The sequence below is a fragment of the Octopus sinensis genome, linkage group LG10 (assembly GCF_006345805.1).
Source record: "Octopus sinensis linkage group LG10, ASM634580v1, whole genome shotgun sequence".
Taxonomy (NCBI): domain Eukaryota; kingdom Metazoa; phylum Mollusca; class Cephalopoda; order Octopoda; family Octopodidae; genus Octopus; species Octopus sinensis.
Genome location: NC_043006.1, coordinates 1,614,032 through 1,622,100, shown reverse-complemented (window position 1 = coordinate 1,622,100; position 8,069 = coordinate 1,614,032).

Genomic DNA, 8,069 nt, shown 5'->3' with positions numbered 1-8,069 from the left:
AAATGGAAGAAACACATGAAATTTAATATTATTTATGTTATGGACACTTTTCATTCACGATAAATATTAGGATAAATTGTAAACATTTATATCTACTGAATATTAATTATCATTTTTGCATATTAGGCGTAGGAGTGGCTGTGTGGTAAGTAGCTTGTTTACCAACCACATGGTTCCGGGTTCAGTTGCACTGCGTGGCACCTTGGGCAAGTGTTCTCTACTATAGCCTCGGGTCAACCAAAGCCTTGTGAGTGGATTTGGTAGATGGAAACTGAAGAAGCCCATCGTATATATGTGTATATATATATATATATATATATATATATATATATATAAGTAATTGAATGAATTATCTTATTATGGATAATTCGGTTAACCGATACCTAGGTTGCAAATTCACGTCAGAGAAACACGGTTGAAGCTACATGCCAAGGGCAGAGATCACTATCATTATCGCTATGGGCTCCGTGCGGGCAGTCATCTAAAAGTTTTTGTGCATCTTTATGCTGACATAAGTTCCTTGTTTTTCCTGATGAGAAGGCGGCATAATGCACCCCTTATTCCTTCAAAATTAGGAATATGCAGCCTTCGAAACATATGTCGAAAATAAAGGAATTTTGTTAATCGTTGTTCAACTCCATTCTTTCATTCATTTGTATATATATATATATGTATGTGTGTGTGTCTGTGTTTGTCCCCCCACAACATCGCTTGACATCCAATGCTGGTGTGTTTACATCCCTGTAACTTAGTTTAGCAAATAGAGACTGATAGAATAAGTACTAGGCTTACAAAGAATAAGTCCTGGGGGTCGATTAGCTCGACTAAAGGCGGTGCTCCAGCATTGCCACAGTCAAATGACTGAAACAAGTTAAAGAGTAAAAGAGTATGTGTTTTTCACCATTGTGGTTGCTTTGAACCACAGTCTGCAGTCCAACGTCAGATTTCAGAGAATTATAATGCAATAAAATGTTCCCTTGATGATCCATTTTGGTTAAGCATCCAAATGCACTTGGAACACCCAATGCAGAGTTCAAAAAATAAACCCACAACGATGAAACATGCATAGGAACAAATGATATAAACTTGTGTTTGTTGTAATTTCTCCTTTACCATAGGTATGGTTTTTGTTAAATAATGGTAAATAAAAGGGAAATTAATGATTAACTTAGTGTACTATTTTTGGTGTGTTATTTTTACTGTTTTGTCAGTGTGCCATTCTTAGTTTACGGTTTTCATTTGTTGTTTTTTGTGTGTTGTTTTTAATGTCCTCCTCCTCCTCCTCCTCTTCCTCCTCATCGTCATCATCATCATCATCATGTCCACTTTTTTGTTAAGGAAGACTTTCTATGATCAGGTACTCTTCCTGACACCAACCCTTGCCCATGTCAAAGTAAGGTAATATTGGTTTCAAATTTTGGCACAAGGCCAGCAAAATTCGTGGGAAGGGATAAGTCAGTTACACCGACCCCCAATGTTCCACTGGTACTTATTTTATCAGCCTCACAAAGATGAAAGTCAAAGTTGGCCTCAGTGGCATTTGAACTCAGAATGTAAAGATGGACAAAATACCACTAAATACCACCTGGCATACTAACGATTCTGCCAGCTTGCCACCTTCGTATCAAGGTTAATATTGCTTTAAAATTTTGGCACGAGGCCAGCAATTTCAGGGGAGGGCATCAGTTGATTACATTGACCCAGGGTTCAACTGGTACTTATTTTATTCACCTTGGAAGGATGAAAGGCAGAGTCGCCTTTGGCAGCATTTGAACTCAAAATGTAAAGATGGACAAAATGCTGCTAAACATTTTTTCCAGTGTACTAGTGATCATGTCAGCTTGCTACCTTCCCAAGAAAGGTAATATTAACCCACGATGAGACGTTTTCACAGATGTTTATGAACAAAAAACACTGCTTACATGACTCTGACACTCGTTTTACACTGTCACGAAAAGTCAAAGTGAGGACACAGTAACACACACGCACACACATGCACACACCTGATTGACGTCTTTCAATTTCTGTTTATCAAATCCTGTAACAGGGCTTTGGTCAACCTAGGGATATAGTTGAAGACACTTATCCAAGGCACCATGCTGTGGGAACGAACCTGGGACCATGTGGTTGGTAAGCGTGTTTCATACCATACAGCCATAAAAAAAAAAACAGATAAACATCGCCCTTTTCAAGCCTAGCGAGGCTCATGGGCCTGGTTTCCTGGGTTTCTGTGGCATATGTGTTCCCCCCCAGCTGGACGGGACACCAGTCCATCGCAGCATTACTCAAGAAACAGGAAGAAAGAGTGAGAGAAAGAGTACAACAGGGGTCGCCACCACCCCCTGCCAGAGCCTTGTGGAGCTTTAGGTGTTTTTGCTCAATAAACACACACAACGCCCGATCTGGGAATCGAAACCGTGATCCTCCGACCGCGAGTCTGCTGCCCTAACCACTGGGCCATTGCGCCTCCACACCCTACAGCCATACTTGTTTTTAATGTAGTGTTTATAGTGTGTCGTATTTGTGTGCTGTTTCTAGGTGTCATTTTTGTTGATTTAAATTTATTTAAACTCTATCTTTTCAAGAAATTATTTATTTTAGAAACACCAATTTATATTCCTTTGTCTATAACTATAATTACTCATTTAAAATAGCTGTAATTGCATGGTAGATGGAAATCTGATGAAATTTTCAAAATATGAATTAAAAAATTTAAAAAATTGATTGGGTGCTTACCCCAAAATGTCTGAGTTATTTTTAAACATTTTGTGAGAGCTTTTATGAATTATAACAATTGATAAAGTTATGTGTTTAGCAATAGAAAACTTTTGTTGAAATGTGACCTCATTCGACGGCAGTTGATGTCACTTTAGCCTTCCTGGCATAAAATGGTTCTCCCCTCGGCTAATCGGCAAAGTCTAATCGAGGATATAATCCAGCTGTAAAAAGATAAATTACCTTTAGAATGTGTAGGAGATATTATAGGTTTATTTCAACTTTTAGTCATAACAAAAGCAATTTTCTGGTTTATATTAGACTGTTGTCTATCAAAGAGGGTCAAGAGTAGTGATAAGAGCCAACTTTCAGTCCCACCCATTCACATTTATATAGTGTTTGGTTGCTTCAGATATGCTTAATAGAAAATACATGTATTATTAAAACCAATGAAAGAGTTTCTAAATGGTCTGTCAAGTTGCTAGAAATAACAGCCAAACCTCCAACACATCACATGTTACACTTTAAAAATTGAATGATATATTAAGTAATGCAGTCTCAGACAGGATCTTTTCTGTTTGGCTACTTTTCAATTTCTTCAATTTCTGTTCCAATTGATTTCATAGTTGGTGTAATGATGTAGTTTTGTATGTTAATCATTGCTATGAAATTCATTTACACCATAAATCAACAATCAAAGAGTTATTAGCTTTTAAAGTTTGCAAATCTGGGGTAATTTTAGCCAATTGTAAGTCACAGACTCATTCATGCCTGTTTCCATAGTAACAAGCCAAACACCCAAACTCTTTGCTCTGCAAGGAAGCACATATGTTGGCAAATATATTCTATGTGAAACCATATGTGTTGACACTGTGTTCTACTGCTTGTGCCCATCTGTTTGGAAATTTTACCTGTCTGTTTGGAGATGCAAAGAGTCTGTGTCTGTGAGGAAAGATATGTGGTTTGAAGGTGACACCTGTTCTCTTGGAACAGTATTGCTTTTCTTTTTCTCGTGGGTCAAGGAATTGACTTCAGTCCACTTTTGTGCAGAAGAACAGCAGATGAGCCATTGCACAGCCGTTGGGAAATATGTGCGGACCTGCTTGTCATCCATTTAAGATTGGCAGCCCTGGGAAGATTGTTGAGATTGATGAAGCAGTCTTCTCAAGGTGTAAATACAACTGAGGAAGGGTCCTACCTGAGCAGTGAGTTATCAGAGGAGTGTGTCACAAGACCAGACAGGTTTTTCTTTATGCAGTGCCATGTCAGAATTGTGACATGCTGGAGAAATGAAAATGTCACCTGATTCTTCCAGGAACCACAATTTTCAGCGATTTGTGAAGGACGTGCTCTCACATTCCTAAAATTGCTGGTTACAATTTTGAACAGAGAATGGTGAACCACAGAGTTGGGTTCATTAACTGAAAAGATGATACCCACATGCAGATGTACGATGTTCCACATGTCAGATAATGAAATGATCGCAGAGTGACATGAAATGAATCGAAACCATGGTCTTGCAATTGTGAGTGCGACACCCGAACCACTAAGCCATTGCGCCTTCACACACACACACACACATATATATATATATATATATATATATATATATTTATTCACACACACACACACACACACACAAGACACAAGGAGTTTTCATCAAGGTGAATCAAACTTATAGGTATGCACTAAGAGTGCTCAATTTGGTATGACTCCAAAATTCCAGTTTGAACTGCAGTTGAGCATGTGATGTGACTGCCTCTCTGAAGCAGCTTCCCTTTGAGCAGGTAGGTATAGAATAAAATAGAAATAAAAAGAAAAATGGTTTGGCAAGACTTGAGAAAAGCATTTAATTTAGCTATGTGATAATAATAATAATAATAATAATAATAATAATAATAATAATAATAATAAGGTGCAAAGAAGGTGAAAATAATGGCAACGAAAAAAACGCATGAGCAATTGGCTGATAGGTGGGAGGAGAAACCTCTGCTCGGCAAATATGTGGCCCAGAAGCAAACCCATCAGTGGCTACAGAGCTCAGGGCTAAAAGCAGAGAGCCAAGTTTCCATCCTGGCTGCTCAAGATCAAAGCCTATTAACCCGGAACTACCAGGCCAATGTGATGAAAAATGGAGCAGACCCAAAATGCCAATTTTGCAACGACATGATTGAAACAGTGGACCACCTAATCTCTGGATGTAAAGTCTTAGCACCAGTGGAGTATAAATTAAGACATGACAGAGTTGGCCAATATCTACACTGGCTAATAAGTCGGCATTACAATATCAAAACTGCCGACAAGTGGTATAATCACCACCCTGAGGCTGTAACTGAAGGAGAAAATGTAACGATTCTGTGGGACTTTCCAGTACATACAGACCGAACCATCAAAGCCAATAAACCAGATATTGTTGTGAAAGATCAAAACAATAAAGTTTGCTTATTGATCGACATGAGCATCCCCTGTGATCATAATATCTCAGCGAAAGAGTTTGACAAGCTCAGAAAATACAAAGACCTACTCATTGAAATTGAGAAAATGTGGCATCTCAAGGCGGTTACAATACCAGTGGTCGTAGGAGCACTAGGAATGATCAAGAAGGGAACCGAAAATTATATGAGAATGACCCCTGGCTTACCATCCCTGCAAGAAGTGCAAAAGATTGTCTTAACTGGTACATCACATGTATTGAGAAGAGCATTGTCGATGTGAGAACTATTACTACCCATGTATTTTAATTTAACTTAAAAAAAAAAAAAATGAACGAACTAGTGAGTTTAGTTTAATGGCCTACCAATGTATACTATGAGTTTCTTTGCCCTAGGAGTTGGGAAGACACTCGGCAAGAAATGGAAGCAAATTTGAAAGAAGAAAAAAAAAAATAATAATAATAATTTATAAGGTACACACAGTCTCTAACAGCTGTTTCTAGAAAATCCAAGCTATTGGAACACCATACTATCATCAGAGAGGGAGAGGTTAAACATATGTAACAGTGAAGGAACATGCTGGAATCTTTGCTCGACACGATGTTCCAACAGTTTGGATATTCTAGAAACAGCTGGCAGAAACTGTGTATATCCTTTTATTATTATATTGCTCAATTAAATGTCCTTTCCAAGTCTAACCAAACACTTTACCTTTTCATTTCTGTTTTAATACATATGTATATATATATATATATATATATATATATATATATATATATGTACTCAGTGGGGTTGCAAAAGTAGGTATACAGTTACGAAAAAAGAAAACATAGAACTCAGCATAGCTCTATGGTTTGCCAGATCCAGTCAAAATGCTGTCCAACCCATGCCAGCATAGAAAATGTACATTAAATAATAAAGATGATTTTTGATCTCTTTATAAAGTTATTCATAGGCACAGGTGTGGTAAGGAGCTTGCTTCCCAACCACATGGTTCTGGGTCCTACTGCATGGCACCATGGACAAGTGGCTTTTACTATAGCCTTGTGAATGGATTTGGTTGATGGAAACTGAAAGAAGCTTGTCATATCATCATCATCATCATCATCATCATTTAATGTCTGTTATCTATGCCGGCATGGGTTGGATGGTTTGACCAGAGCTGATAAACCAAGGGGCTGCACCAGACTCCAGTCTGATTTGATATAGTTTCTACAGCTGGATGCCCTTCCTAATGCCAACCACTCCAAGAGTATAATGGGTGCTTTTATGTACCACTGGCTGCCAGTTGTGTGACACCAGTAACTGCCATGACTACAGTTTCACTTGGCTTGATGGGTCTTCTACTTAAGCATAGCATATTGCTGAAGGTATTGGTCATTTGTCATTGCCTCCGTCAGGCCCCATGCTCAATAGTTGCTTTTTATGTGTCACTGGCACAGATGTTACTTACATGACACCAGCACAAGTGCTAGCTATGAGACACCACCAGCAGCCACATTGTCTCTGTGAGGCCCAACACTCAAAAGGTGCATTTTATGTGTCACTAGCATTGACCATGAATACGATTTCACTTGGCTTGATATGTCTTCTCAAGCATGGCATATTGCCAAAGGTCTCAGTCACTTAACATTGCCTCAGTGAGGCTCAAAGTTTGAAGATCATGCTTCACCACCTCATCTCATGTCTTCCTAGGTCTACCCCATCTACAGGTTCCCTCCGCAGTTAGAGATCAGCAGTTCTTTACTCAGTTGCCCTTATCCTTATGCATCACATGATCATACCAGCACAGTCGTCTCTCTTGCACACCACATCTGATTCTTCTTACGCTTAACTTTTCTCTCAAGATGCTTACACTCTGTTGAACATGCACACTGACATTGCACATCCAGCGAAGCATACTAGCTTCATTTTCTTTCAAGCCTACACATGTCTTTGGCAGTCACAGCCCATGTTTCACTGCCATTTAACATAGCTGTTTGCACACAGGTACCATACAGTCTGCCTTACTCTCTGAGGGAGAGGCTCTTTGTTACCAACAGAGGTTTGAGCTTTCTGAATTTTGCCCATCCCATTCTTATTCTCACAGCTATTCTCTTGGAGCATCCGCTTCTGCTACTGATTTGGTCACCTAGATAATGGAAGTTATCAATTACCTCTAGTGTACCCCACTGGCATTTGATGGAGTCTATTTTCTGTACATTTTTAGTGTTCATTGTACCTGTGCACCTTCCACACACAAAAACTATTTTCCCAGTTAGCCTTCCTCTGATATTGCAGCACCTCTTTATGTGTCCATAGCTTGCATTGGGTACATCTTATAGAATTTCTACCTTTGCCTTTCCTACATCTACCTGAAAGCATCTATGACTTCTCTGCTTTCTTACTTACTAAAACTTTGGTTTTTGCTTGGTTAACTTGAAGGACCTTCAATTATAGACCTTGTTTCCACACCTGAAATTTCTCCTCTAGTTCTGGTAGTGATTCAGCTATAAGAACAAGGTTATCAGCATAGAGGAGCTCTCAGGGGCAGCACATCTTAAATTCCGGTTATTGAACAGGAGGGGGCCGGGGACTGATCCTTGGTGAACCCTTACTTGTAACCTGAATACATTGCTATACTTGTTGCCAACCCTCACCTTATAGGCAGCATCCCAGTACATGGCTTGTACAGATCTCATTAACCTCTTGTCTATCCCTAGTTTTCTCATTGACCAGATAAGGGATTGGTGGACCCCATCAAAGGCTTTTTCCATATCAACAAAAGTGAAGTACAAAGGTTTATCTTTGGCTAGGTATTTCTTCTACAGCTGCCTTACCAGAAATATAGCACCATTGGTGTTTCTCCCTGGCACAAAGCCAAACTCATATTGACAAACTCTCTCCCTAATTAGTTGGGTTATGAACCTCTCTGTGACTTTC